This window comes from Streptopelia decaocto (assembly GCF_964273445.1).
Source record: "Streptopelia decaocto genome assembly, chromosome: 11".
NCBI classification, from domain to species: Eukaryota; Metazoa; Chordata; class Aves; order Columbiformes; family Columbidae; genus Streptopelia; species Streptopelia decaocto.
This window is the reverse complement of record NC_138666.1, coordinates 20,248,714-20,263,378: the sequence shown is the minus strand read 5'-3', so window position 1 is coordinate 20,263,378 and position 14,665 is coordinate 20,248,714. Positions and strand designations below refer to the sequence as shown.

Below are 14,665 nucleotides of genomic sequence, written 5' to 3'. Positions count from 1 at the left end.
TCCTGGACAAGGAAAGAAGAGATTTTGGGTAACGATATGGACCAAGCTATTTCTCAGCTGGTAAAAACCATAGGCCGTGTTTCTTCTTAGCAAAGCTTTGGCTCTACCCCAACTTCAGCAATTACAAAGACTAATACGTCAAAAAGACCACATTAAAAAATACAATGCAAAAATATGTCTTTAACGAAAGGAAGTGAGAATTCCACATTTCTTTCTTCTTTCTCTGCAGAAAAAGCGTTTCTAGCTACAAGCTACTTTTTGCCTGTTTAAGTCTCTGTGCTGCTTACTCCACTTCTTTAGCAGGCTTGAAATGAATGAAGAGGTAGAAGATGAGAGGGTGACACAGGCAGTAAATCATGTAAGTTATATAAATGCACGGCAATAGCAGGCAGATTTCAGTGTTAATGCAGGCGGCAGAGATTTCTCCGTTACGGAATGGAGGAGGGAACCTGCAGCATCAGAGGAGAAGGGGTCTGGCTGGAGCCAGGAGCGGAGACCCGGGCCCGCCATGGACAGGCAGGGGAAGCGACTCCCGAAACCTGCAGAAGGGACAATTCCCTGAAGCTGCAACTGCTGCAATAAAGGGAAGGGGATCGTTAACTGAGTGGGGAGAGCTGGTGGAGGAGAGCAGGAAAGAAAGCACAACCCAAACCCTTTAACTCTGGAGTTTTTAAAAGTGCCCTTGTTTGTTTTCTTGGCAGAGCAGCGGAGCGTTTGGCACCCATCCTTGGAAGGTGGCCCGGCTGTAAAACGCTGGGGTTGGCCCTTTCCGTGCTGTTGCTAAGCCGATGGCCCAATAGCTGGCAGGGCCTCCGCACCCCGCCCGCGCTCCGGCCAGAGCCGGGCTCCAGCGCGCTGCATTAAAACCCGCTCTGCTCCCACTTGCTAATAATAATAATTTAAAAAAACAAAAAGAAAAAAGGCCAAAGAAGCGCCGAGTTTGTGCAAGCAAACCCGCCCGGCTGATGGCGAGGGCTGGGCAGCGGCAGCGGCAGCGGGAGCGGGAGCGCCAGCCCGAGCGCGGCCCCGGCGCGCAGCCCGCAGCCCGCGGGGACGGACGGGGCTGCGCCGGCTCCCGCCCGACCCGTTCCGCTCCCCTCCCGCTCTGCCCCACAGCCCCAGGGTACAGCGCAGAAACAGAGCTCCCCCCCGCCCCTCCTTTTTTCTTTTTTAATAACTTTATCAACCCCGAACCTCAGGATGATTTGTGTGTTTCATACTCTCTCTGTGCTTTTACTCTTAGTTAGAACTTGGATCCTTTCCATTTCTCAGTTAAAACCTCTTCTTCTTTTCTTTTTTTTCTTTCCCCCAGTTGTTTGTGGTTTTGCATGAAAGGGCATTGTTAACTCTTTCACCGCCCTTTTGGAAAGGCCTGTCTTGGCTTAGCTGTTATAGGCATTTCTGGAAGAACAAAAGTGCTGGGTTTCAGAAACGCAGGCTGAAGAAAAAGAAGAGGAACGATGGCAAAGGTTTACATTGAAACTGCTACTGCGGGGTATTGAGCTAGGAAAGCAGAGCACCTATGATTTATTTACAAGAGCCCCAGCTGCTTCTGCAGGGCACTGGATGAGGCATTTCCAAGCTGGTCCTGGAAGCAGCAGCACAGGGGGGAGAGGGGACAGGTTTGGTCCTGGTGCACAGGGGAGCTGTCCCACGCCGCCACCCCTCCCTGGGACAGTGGGTGCCCAGAGCCTTGTTCTGTGTGCAGAACGGGGAGATCCGTGCTATTTTGCTATAACGCAAGCAAAAGGTGCGCTTTTCCACTGAGGCTGTGTTAACGTGGTGTCACGCCTGCCTGCGGGTGGACAGAGAGCCTCGACACACCAGGGGCACACGTAAAGCGTGAGAGGAGCCGGTGGAAGCTTTCAGTGGAAGCTGTAAATAGCGGAGGGTGAATTGTGCCTGTCGCCCATAGAGCTGCGAGGCTGGGCAGCTGCAGCCGACATTCAAAGCTCGTTTTTGGGCGCTCATGGCGCTGCAGCCGCGCGCGGGGTCTCGCTGGCCCCGCGGAGCCCGGCGCGCCGCGCACGTGTTGGCTCGCACGGCGCCCGCAGATCTCCCAGCTGAGGGCCTTGAGCCCCGGGTGAGCGCTAGAAACAGGGATGACTTAAATATTTGGCAGCAGCTCGGATAAGTTATCTTTTTCTTTTGAAAAATAACATGTTATGCAAGCAGGTTTTATTATATTTATGGCTATTTATTATTTCTTTCTGTAGCTGATAAAATAATCTCGTTGGAACTGATAGGAATGTAAATTTAACATTTCATGCTATATGTGAATTAAACGACAAAGCCTCATATGAGTTCTAAAAGCACATGAAATACCCCTTCCTATATTTGTACATCCTGCAGTAATTAGCACACGAATATTTTCCATTTTTAGTCTTTGAAAAAAATACTCTCATAGCAGTTAAAACAAGTGCCTGTTTTTATAGCAGCTTCTCCAGCGTGATTGCTGTTCTTAAATATTGTGTGCATGCTTGTCTATATGTTTGTTGTCCCTGTTAGTTCAGTTTTGTAGTACAAATGGAGAAAATGAAAATATGGATTTTTAACCACAACAAGATTCCCTGCAGACAGGGTTTCTTTGTACTGCTGTGGCAATGCAGCGGCTCGGAGGAAGAGCACAGCGTGTCGTTCTCCATACATCACAGCCCGGGTTTATTACTCTTACCACGCCAGCTGAATGGAGAATTACACAAACTATGTCCTCGATTGTGTAAAGATTTTAGAAAGAGGCTTAACTTTAGGCATACAGGTAACTTCAAAGGGAATTAAGCGAAAATAGAAGATGTGAGCGGTTCATGACAGATGGATACATTAGAGAGAATTATCTATACAAACCTTGATCCAGAAGTTCTGGAATTATGTTAATTGACCTTGGTGAGCTAAACAAAAGCTCATTGGAAATTATGTTCAGAAGCTAAACCCAAGTCTTTTATAAAATGAAACTCAGTGTAATGTGTATTCATGTTATTGCCTATCCGCTGACTTTTCTATAGGCAAAGGGCAAAATCCCGGCACTACGGAAGAGAGTGGGAGTATTGCCATTGATTTTACTGATGCCAGAATTTTGCCCCAAACACACGTTTCCTCTGGCTCTGAGGTTTCTGTATTAACTCTGACATAGTTTTGCGTCCACGCTGTCACGTTGCACGGGGTGCAAAAGCGTTGTAAAATTAACAACGGGCTTGGGCTGCCGGGCACAGCTCGTCGATCAGACCTCTGAATGCAACTTGGCAAAGTTTGATGAGGTGTTTGATTCAAGCCTACCATATAGACATGTCTCTCTGTACATTCACAATTTTGTTGGCACACCTGTTGTGGGGAAATTCTGTGCATGTAGCAAATCCTGGTCTAGTGGGGCAAACGAAGCATTGATTTTGTTTCTCCACGTCGGAGCGAGCTATGTCAACTACTGCACGTCACTTTGTGATAATGCTAAAGCCACGCCGACAAAAAGCCACCTCAGCAAGCTGTCATTTTAATGTTTTATCCGTTTTCTTTTTGTGTGCGTCTGCTCCACATTCCAGTGAAGCCTCATCTCCCCTGCCCACCGCCACCGGCTACGAGTCTGCGGCAGAGCTGGGGCTCCAACGTGTCACATGTAATGAAACAGGAACCTTCCGCCCGAGACGTTCTGATCGCTGGCTTTTGCGCTGAAATCCCCTCGCGGCCACAAGAGAAGAGGACAAGGCAGGCAGTGGTAGGTGACACCTGCGGAGGGGCAGGATGGGACCTCTTGCAGCCACGAGCACGGTCCCGGTTGTTGGCTGCGGTTCGGGTGACAGTGTCACCGCGCGGTGGCTGCGGTTCGGGTGACAGTGTCACCGCGCGGTGGCTGCGGTTCGGGTGACAGTGTCACCGCGCGGTGGCTGTGGTTCGGGTGACAGTGTCACCGCGCGGTGGCTGCGGTTCGGGTGACGCTGTCACCGCGCGGTGGCTGCGGTTCGGGTGACAGTGTCACCGCGCGGTGGCTGCGGTTCGGGTGACAGTGTCACCGCGCGGTGGCTGTGGTTCGGGTGACACTGTCACCGCGCGGTGGCTGCGGTTCGGGTGACAGTGTCACCGCGCGGTGGCTGCGGTTCGGGTGACAGTGTCACCGCGCGGTGGCTGCGGTGGGGACCCCGGCGTGCCTCACTGCTGCAGCCACGTGTCCATATATCACTTCAAAGTCAACTAAACAGCTCTATTGTAATACTGCAAATTAGAGGCCTTCTATATCATAATTTTAAAGCGCTTAAGCTTGTGTTATCGTGTAGCTGTTTATTGAAGGCCTAATCTAGTCCCCATTAGGTGAATTCCTGTCTCTGTGAAGTGCTGTACCTCGGGAAGCTAGAGTCTTTGGTGTCTGTCATAGACATTTGTATCTCACAGGCATTAGCAGCTCGACCTGTGGATTTTGCTCTTTCTGTGGGTAAGTTTTATTCTTATCCCGGTTTCACAGGATGAAGTCTCTTATTCAGTGAGGTATGTGAGCATGTGCCAGTTTCAACAGAGCTGGTGGAATCTTTCCAGGATAGACTAAGTTTGCCAAAAGTGCAATTCGAAGTGGAAAACTATTCGCAAATTCAGGTTGAATGTAATGAAGAGTTTTGTCAGAAAGCAAATCAGGGGAATTTCTTTTGTCAGGAAGGTTTAAATGTTTCGTTTCAGTATTTTCAAAATAAACTGTGTAATTTTGACCTTTCTTAAACCACTTTTCAAATTTAACCTTTTTTGTTCATGATTATTTTGAAAATAATATTATAACTAGAATATTAAACTTCACAGTGAGTGATTTGTCACTGCTCTAAGTTTCATTCTGATGTTTTGAAACAGAGGTTTTTTTCAGCTAGAACTGTTTGTCGATTAAGTTTTGGCTTAAAAACAATATGAAAACTTCCCTTCTAGATCACAGCAATCGGAGTTGATCCAAAATGAAACTTTTGGGAGACTCTCGTGCCTGCTCCACCAACACGTCGTGCGTTTCGGGTCCAGCCTCACCCGAATCGTGTTCTCGGTGTGCCGCTCCGCCACCAGACTGAGGGGAACACGTTTGTACAGCTCCGGCTCCAGCAGCTTAACAGCCCCATTGTTCTCGGTTGACTCCTGTGAAACTACCTGTGCTGGGGCTCAGCCACGTGGCTCTGAGTCTCCCTGAACCGGAGCCTAAATAAACCGGAGGAGTCAAGCGGGGTGCCGGGCAGAGCTGGCGCCGGGCCCGCTGTCCCGCCCGCCTGCCGCTGCTGCTCTGGTTCCAGACCCTTCTCCTCGGGGTTCACCAGGCTCTCCACAACGTACCTGGCTTGAGAAGGAGGGTTGGGGACTGAAAGGGGAGTTATTTCTATTTTGTTTTCAGTGCTTATGACCCAAACTGGGGCAGTGTGTAAGGTGGGCAGCAAAGGAGAGAAATGCCTGGGTGACTTTGAGGTCTGGGGTAACATTTTCAGTGGTTCTTATATTAACCTAAGATGTTCTTCTCCCTCTTATGAACATAACTTCCTTTAAATACCCAGATACCTTCCGTTAGTTACCAAAAGCTTCCCCGTCTTCTTTTAATAGCTACTTCTAAGAATGCAAAGTGATAAAAATTAGTTGGAATAATTCTGCAAAGATGACTTTAACCAATTAGTCTATTAAGGTAACAACAAAGGCAGAAATTTAAACACATACCTGTAAATAGCATAACTGTCTTTTAAGTTTCAAACGGTACACATGAAGGAAAAACAAAAAGATTGCAGCCAGCCAAGAGAGAAGGAAACATGATCCAAAGGATCCTTACTATACACCAGAATATTTTCCACCAAACTAAGTTTTATTAACTTCCCAATGCCGTGTGATACGTATCCGCAGCTCGCTCATACTGCCTTAATTTGTTGCTGTGTGTGACAAGTTGTAGGCTGATCTAGGCTGACACGCCATGGTATGCACAGTACACATATATCATGATAAGACAGTTGAAAACCAAAGACAAACAGCCCCAAAGAGAGAGTTAAATAGCGTAATCCAGCAGGGCCTGCATCCATCGGGGAGAGTGGAGCGGCACACCTTCCGCTCGCAAGGAAATACATACTGGTCGCATGCTATAGCTGGGGCTGAACAAGATAATGCAGTCCAGCGTTCTCACGGACAACTTTGTTTGTTTTCCTCTCTGTATACTAATGTAATGCCAACTTTTTTATCGATGTGTTGTGAAAAACAGGGTGTCTTGGACCCATAAACCCCACTGAAATGAGAAGGGTGGAATCGCTTGCTGCCCGCTGCAGAAAGGGACGAACCCAGCTGCTGCTGTTGTAACACGATGCTTCGTGAGTGAAAACCTTCTGTTCTTTATTATGTTGGTAAAAGCACCAGTAATGCAACCAGCTTTCTTTCTGGCCAAATTTGGGTTCCTCTTCTGAGGAGAGAACATATTTCTGGTCTTTAGCTAAAGGAGTTTCATTGTCCAGGATTCCTCTGAGCTCCTCAGCATCTGCAGCTTCAGGGAGCAGCTACTGCCCAGCTGAAGCCATGTTAGTTGCATTCACATTACTAAAAGGTTTGGTAGGAGACAGGAGACTTTTTGTCATTTAATGATCTAGTAATTATGACAAGGAGCTTGTGTCGAAGGGATCGTTATAAAAAGCCACAACAAAAACTTCTGCTTGACTCCTTCTGTCTCAGCTGTCACATCTGGGGTTTTTCTGGGGTCCTGTTATCCAGAGTTTTGGGGCATTGCACAGATCTGGTTTTCACACCTAAAAAACTGACACAGACTAACACAGTGCATTTTATCACCTATATTTGGGGCACAAAAGAATATAAAAATCCAGGTAAAGGTGGCAGTAATTTGTAATGAATTCTTCAGCACTTCATTTTATAAAGACTCTGGTGGTTTGACCAAGTGAAAGTTGCCTTCACTTTGGTCCCTTTGGGCCCAGCGTTGTGAGAAACAGCGAGTTGCCGTGGTTATTCAAGTTTGTCTTAAAGTATTCTTAAATCTGTATCTGTAGTGTTGTACCGCCTTGCTCGGAGTAACCGGGATAACGTACTGGGCGAGTGCTGCGTCTGGTTAGTGTTTGTGCAGACCATGCGGGATGATCGCTCATCCGGAAAGAAACACTTTCCACTCCACATGAGCATCGGTGGAAAGGCTGAGAGTGTTCAGTGCTGTTCTCTTTTTATCATAGAAAAGTGACATTCTCCATGGACCTGCTCCAGAGCCCGATCGTGTCAATGAAAGGACTCCTGTTGACTTCAGTGTGACTTGGAGTGGTTCCTGAAAATGGGAACAAAGCAGCAGACTTCATAAATCTTCTAATATGGTCCTTAAAGCAAGAATTCAGACCCCATGGGGCAAAGGTTTGTGATTAGAAAGACGACTTGGCCTCTCTTTTTTCCTGAACTGAACCATTCAGGTCTTACTGAAGATTCATTCTTTGAGAAAAGTCATATGCCAGTCAGCATGGGGGATTGTCAGTCTGTTAAATGCTACGGAGGTTTTAATGGTACTTAGGAAATGAACAGGAAATGAACCTCTATGTCCCTTTGTGCCATTGACAGAAAACCACTTTTATTTCCTTTCCTAGCGGATGTGACCTTTCCTTCTCTCCCTTTAGACCTGCTGCGTGTGCTCCATAACCCGGTGCTGCTCTCTTAAATCCCTGCTCACTGTACAGCTTTCTGTCGTGACTCTCTGCCTTTGACTCACACGTGTAATTTGGCTTTATCACTCCCTAAGTGCACCGTAGATGCCTGATTTGCAAGGCACATAATGTGAACCACCACGTTATTGTGCGGAACCTCTTTTTCACTCTGCTCTATATATGTCATTCAACCTTTTAATTTGATTAGGAGGGTAATTTGCATGGTACCATGTGTATTCTTTTACTGGAATATTTATACTATGAAATGTATGATGTAAGTTAATCCAAAGCTAAAGAGGCCAATAAAAGCTGGTTCCTTGAGGAGGAAGAAAAAAGAGCCCAGCTCAATGGAAGAAAAGCTTGGTAGGAGTCCAGAGTCCTGACTCATTGTTAGCCTCAAGAGCGTCCTGACTAGCATCAACGTGTTCTGGAAGCAATGTGATTTTCCTACCGTATTAACGAAAAAATAATAAAATGTAATGCTAAAACAATAGGACATACCAGAAAATTTCCACTGAGGAGCGGGGCTCTGTAATAAGCTCGTGTCGGAATGATTTCCATCCTGTTTGCGTAATCTGAGCGTATGGCAAAGCGACACGACTTTGTGCCCACCGTGGCAAAGTGGGCAGCAATTCTAGGTGCTCAGACTGTTTCTTCAATGCCAAGTGTGTTAGAAAGCTGGGAAACAGGGTATGAAATATCCTTCTGTTCATGGGAGCCACCCAGTCAGGAGGGAGCACTAGGAATGTACTATATTGCTGCAGAGAAGCACTGAGCCCTCATGGAAATCTGAAAAATGCCTCAATGGCTTTCTACCCGTCTCTCCATAACTGTAATCTCAAAAATACACATAATTTGGAACTGATGGCATCCTGGGAGCTTGGCTGGTGTGAGCTCACAGTTATCTTTTACTTGATCCTGTGAAATAAATTATATGCAACAAATCCCAACTGCAGATAAATTCTTCTCCATCTGTTTTCCTATAAGAGAAAAAAAAAGTAGAATTACTTTCATGCAACAATTGCACAAGCAAGTATTAAGCTTAAAGACAAAGGAGAAGAAAGTTAGAATGTTTTCTGGTTTAATGCCAAAGATTTTAAGATAAAAATTCTCTGAAAATAACTGCAATAATCCAATGACTGTTGAGCTTAAACAAACCTCAAGTTAAATGCAATTTCACTTACAAAGTTCTCTAGGAGAAGAAGAAGAGAACAGAAATACAGGAAAACAAAATCTTTATGTCTTTAATTGTCATCTTTTTCCCACAATGTCTCCGAAGCTGAAATGAGGTCATTTGGATTTTAGTTACAAGTCAAAATGTATTTCAAGGCAGAACTAGAGTTCAGATCTCAAAAGCAAAGAGGCTAACAAACCCATAAAACTGCGGGAGAGAGACGGCTCTGGGTGCCTGGGGAAGGGTAGTTTTACCTGTCAGGAGCAAACCACGTTGGTCTGCATCCATTGCGCCGACATTAACTGATCTCAGCACGGGCTGCACACCAACAAACAGCTGACGCCTGATCAAACACCATCTAGCTGAGCAGAAAGTTCCCAAAGCAGAGTTGGTCTTTCTTTTTCGGGGAAATTTTGCTTCATTTGCAAATAAAACATGTAGAGTTTGTAATTGTGTGAATCAATAATATCTGTAGTAAAAGTGACAGAATGTGCTTATACAGTTATAATTATAGTTTGCAGGTCTCTTGGATGTCTTGCAGGGACAGTCCTTAAAGAGAATATGAGCAGGCACTATGAATAACAGCCTGGGTGAACAGGGAAGTCGTAGAAGTAATGCTAAAGAAAAATAAACATTTCTGTTGGGAAACGAGGGACAGTAAGAATTAAAGTGATCCAGTGTTTCAGGTATACAAGTGAATGAACATGTACTGCAAACATTGGAAGGGTCTAAAAACATTAATTAAGGGCTTGACGGCTACATCTGTCCCAACATGTTTAATGAGGACTTTGTAGGCAATGAGGTTTTTTTCCAACTGTCGTATTTGTTGTCTTTTCACTCTGTTAAAAGTCCATCAGAAGTGCTCTGACACCACTCACAATCCAAAACCCAAAAATGCGTAAAGGAAAATAATCCAAATGTAACCGTGAGCAGTCAGTCAGTCCGTCTGAACAAAAGCAGTCAAGCCACATCATCTGCTTTCCTCATGTACATCTAATAAAACCCCACCATGAGCCCCTTAAGGAAAGGGAAGAGAGGAGGAGCTGTGAGTTTCGACCCCGTTATAGAAAGATATTGTCTCCAGGTATTTTGGTGTGAGTGCATCAGCCAGTGACACCCCAATGTAAAAGTTCTCATGACTGATGTGAGTTACGCCCGGAGATCAGCCGGAGCATACAGCGCTGCTCGCAGCGTGTCTGAGCTACTCCAGAGGCTCTAGGAGCCCCACTCCGAAATGTCTGGAGTTCTGCTGCGGTCCTACAAGTGTATCTGCTGAATTGTTCTGCACTGAGGTCAGTATTGGAAAAGCCATGAGAAAACTCAGATAAGACAAGCAAATCATCACCAGCCCTTGACTCGTGGGCACTGGTTCTCCACTTGACTCTCCAGTGCTGTCCTCCCAGTAGCGAAGGATGGTCCTACACCCCGTTCATTTACCTACAGCCCCCGTTAAAGTGCAAAATCATAACTGTGTTTCTGCAGGAAGTATTTGGGTGACAGTTTTGGGGAAGGCGCTTGGTTTTCTGTTGACAACCGCGCACCAAGGACACTGACAGAACGTTCCAGAGGTGCTTGGTGTGGTGGCCACGGCGTGAGGAGCTGTGCACGGTCTGGGGCTTCACCCGGCAGAGGCTTTGTGGAGGTGACTCATCCCAGCACTACCCATATGTCAAGTTAAATCCATGACGGCTTGCAGGATGAGGGGCTTTATGTATTTATGCCTCACGTCTTTCAAAATCTAACTTCCGTGTGTAAGTACTTTATTAACGTGGTTGATTCCTGTGTTTGCTTTCCCGTGTGGGAATGTATTATGAATCCGCCTGAAATTGTCTTTTGCAACCGTGTTGGTTTCAGTTTGTAAGAACGCTGTTCCTGTATGTACTGCTGTATTTCTTTTGTTCGTCTTCCTTTGTCGGAGGCTGACAGCACACGAGCTGCACTTCGCATGTGATCATTCTTGAAATTACTTCGTGCTTGGAGAAACGTGTAGGTGTTCTTTCTGTGTAGTGTCTTTAAATAGTAAGTGAAAACAGTATTACAAGCATAAAAAAATACACCACAGTATTCTGTTCTTCTTCTCTGCCATTTTAATCTTTCATTCATCCAATGAGCTTATTTTTACGCCCTTTCAGCCTCCACTCTGTATTAACAAGTTCTTCCTTGATTTCATTGATTCTCCTTACCCACAGTGGCCTTTTTTAATAATATATTCGATATGTTTATTCTTGTGAAAGTACAAGCTGCCAAGAGAGGTTGTGGAATTGTCATCATTGGCTCAACCAGACACCCATCTATTAGGGAGTATTTAAGGATAAGGAAATCAATCCTTCTGAGATTCAAGGGGAGGAGGGGATGGCTTAAATGACCTGGTAGAATAGGCCCCTCTAATTCAAATTATTCTGGTTTCTTTCTTTCTATTTTTTTTTTCCTTTTCTTTCTTTTTGATCTCAATTTCCTAATTTTTGTAGATAATGTTCTCTTGTGTTCGTGTTCTTTGAAAGTATGGAGAATTTGCATGAACCAATTTTTATTAGTTCCCTTGAGAATGTTAAAAACTTCAATTAGGTCACAGTGAAGTCTCTTTTCCAGAGTGAATTCCTTAATCTTCCTTAATAACTTAAATCTTTGAGAAATGATGTTGTTCTGCAATGCATTTTCCTCAAAAGTAATTATATGCCAGCTAAGTTGCTCCATAATAGTCAGGGCTGCGTTGTGCTCTCGGTACAGTCAGTCCTGGTGTTTTGTGGAGCCCATTGGCCCCGGTGGGCTGGAAACACATGACTGGCGGCGCGGAGATGGGAATTGCCAGTTTCCAAGAAGCTGGCGTTTCCTGTTTGCACAGGAACCTCTCCTGGTGTAAACCGATATTCTGGCTGTATTTCGCACTAGATCTGCTCAGTTGTAATTTTGGGATTATTTTAACAACAGCGGGCAAGGAAATCCATGAGGCAAATACAAATTAATAGGCTGAGGAGTGATGCAACTTCTGCCTTTCGCTTCATGCATCTATTATCATCTTTGCTGTGCGTTTGCTATATTTTGCAGCAGAATGCATCGAGCTGTTTAGTACTGTAGATAATCACGAGCTGCAGTACCGGTATCGATCCGGTGCGGTAGGAAGCCGGTCTCTCTCAAGCCTGGCAGAGATTCCCCTTTGCGGCTGCCCTTCTGCTGTTTCTGCCTTCACTCGTGTCAGCGTTGGGGTCATTGCAAAACCGCTCCGAAACGCTTCTGCTTTCTGGAATTAAGGGAGAAGAGCCATCCAAATCCTCTTAAGCTTGGGGAGCGCAGCTGGCTTTGCCGTGCGCCGCCGTGAGCGCGTCGCCAGGAGCTGGGCTAGCTCCGCTCCATTCCGTTCCCCTCGATTTTGTGGCAGCGATCTTGACGTGTTCCTGTGTCAGCCTCCAGAGGGGCAAAATGAGACATTTTAGGCTAAAACATGAAAGTAAATTTGGTGCCAAAACTGTCTGTTCCTTGAAGAACTTTGATGGAACATCAAGAACAGTTTTATCTCACCTGAAAGAACGTGGTGGAAATTGTGGTAGACTTCATGGGCCGTACATATTAGAAGCTTCCTAGTTGTAAAGATTAGGATAATCTGATTGGAAATCCACAAAAATAATTAGGATTGAAGATGGTAGGAAGAGAGGTGAGCTGCGGGGATCAGTAAGTGAGCTACTTCTCCCTTGCTTGTCTCTTGCGCACTATATTCCTCTCTCTGGTCTGTGCGATCTTCAACAGTGTGGAACTGAGGCAGAATCTCACGGCCCAGACACTCCCCAGCCCAAAAGGCTGCTATTAAATAGTTTGTCTTGTGTTTTAAGCCTCCTGTTTTATGAGTTCATTCCCTCCCTGGGTGTCTTCAAAAAGTGTACCTGTTTTATGGACAAGGAGATGCAGATGTTTTGCAACTGATGCCGTAGACATCCGCTCAAACAATAAGGGTTTGTAGTATCTTTCCATCTCAGCTTGGTTGATACTCTTCGTGGGCACAAGGTGATTCATGCTGAAGTTGCCACGTTGATCAGCCTTGTCCTTGTTCCCCGTACCCATAAGGGTGGGTTTGTCTGGAAAAAAAAATTTAAAAAAAATAAAGAAAATAAGAGAAATTTGGTTACTTTCCTTAACCACTTCCATTTGAAGAGAAAATCAAGTGGTTTTTGTAAATCAGCCAAAACCTGCTTCCTTCACCCACCCTTTGGCTGTCGCACCTTCTTCCCCTGCTCAGCTTTCTCCTGATGCTTTGTGCCACTTCTGGAGCGTTGTCCATGCTAACAGGAACACTTCCACAGCTCAGTTTTACATTAAGTCATGGTGGGAAACTCTGCTGTTTCAGAACTGCTTTTTCTCTCAAGTAACAAATCTTTAATCGTTCTGTAATAATCAGAGCTATGTTTTCCCTCAGCCCTATAGGCATTACTTTGAGAGCAGACACCAGCGTGGCACCGACATTATGGATGTGTGTGATTTTGGCAAGAAAATCTTTCAGGTATTCCTCCTCTCCATTTGCTTTATTTCCTGCCATTTTCCATAGGTCTCATTTCTGTTTTGTAATCAGAAGTCGCATTTCTTCACACACATTTGGTTACAACAGCCTGGATGTGGCAAAATCCAAATGCGTCCTGCTACCCTCCTCAGAACAGCCCGTCTCTGTGGTCTGTCACAGACACGCGAGTGGCACACCTTAGTGATCTGTCCCCCAAGAGGGAAAAGACATTGAGAGGAGGATGGGACCAGGAGAGTCTCAAAAGCCCCATTTCTACAGCATATCAACCCCTGATGGCGCTGGGCTGGGACTGGTCCATCTCCCAGCGTGGCCAGGCTCCCCCTCCAATGAAACACACGCTTGTTGAGAACTGGGGATCAAATTCAGAGCCGATGCAAGGAATGGCTCCAGGACAGCGTCCTCAGACTTTGTTTTGTATCATATCAGGCGTCAAGTGTTATATAGTGTTGCCACGCCAGGATATTTTTAATGTCCTAGAGAATGGAAACAAAGCAATATTTTGTCTCTTGGCTGGAGGATTTGCCCGTATTTGTTCCAGTCTAATTTAACTCTAAGCTGAATTCAATGCATCCAGTTTCTAGGCTCAGCTTAACTTTGGGACATAGACGTATTCTGCTATATCTATTTACTTCAAATATTGTGCTTTAGCAAAACAGCCACTGCTTGTAATAACTGAACAGCTACTTTCTTAGAGCACTCACTGAAAGGCTCTGCGAGAAAAGGAGGGCACATCACCGGCATTCTTTGGTTCTTTTGTTCTTTTTTTTTTTAAACTTGGCAAAAGTATGAGTTTTAGAAGTTTACATTACAATCTTTGTTAAAGTCAACAGTGACCAAGTTTGAAACAGAAGTCCCATGGCACTCAAATTAATATCAGGAAATGCAAGCCGCTTAAGAGGCCTGTTGTTCAGCAATGTATCAAAGACCGTAGCTGGAGTCCTAAGGGTCAAGTTTCTGGCACTCTTAGTCATGTTATTTTTATATATATGGACACGTGTATGTGTATACATTGCACGGGTGCACCCCAGCCGTTGCTCAGCCCCAGCGATGCACCAGTCCTGCTGCAGAGAAATCAATGGGAAGGTGCCCGACGAGCCCGGGGGTTCCGTGTTTGCCGGCGAGGGGAAGCAGCAGGATGCAGTGTCACCGCTCGCAAGGCTTGTGCTACTTACAAGATGTTTCTGTCTCTGTCTTGCTATTGAGAAGGAGATAAAGCGGGAGAAGGAAGAGGCAGTGAGTGAAGAAAGGATCTTTCTCATGGTGATTGGTGGAATTTGAGTTTCAAGATTATTACCCTTGCATGGAGTGCTTTCAGCAGAGAAGACTCCTAAAATCAATAGCGTTTTTGTGCAATTAAAACAATCCTCCTTTGGCAGA

General features: G+C 45.5%; 1 long non-coding RNA gene across 1 annotated transcript; it reads left to right on the top strand.

Annotated features, from left to right (window-relative positions):
- Positions 1–241: 241 nt before the first annotated feature.
- Positions 242–7,447, top strand: LOC309444664. The gene is made up of 4 exons (XR_014185134.1): positions 242–358; positions 3,534–3,706; positions 6,185–6,290; positions 7,152–7,447. It is a non-coding gene; the product is annotated as an uncharacterized lncRNA (long non-coding RNA).
- The last annotated feature ends 7,218 nt before the right edge of the window (positions 7,448–14,665 follow it).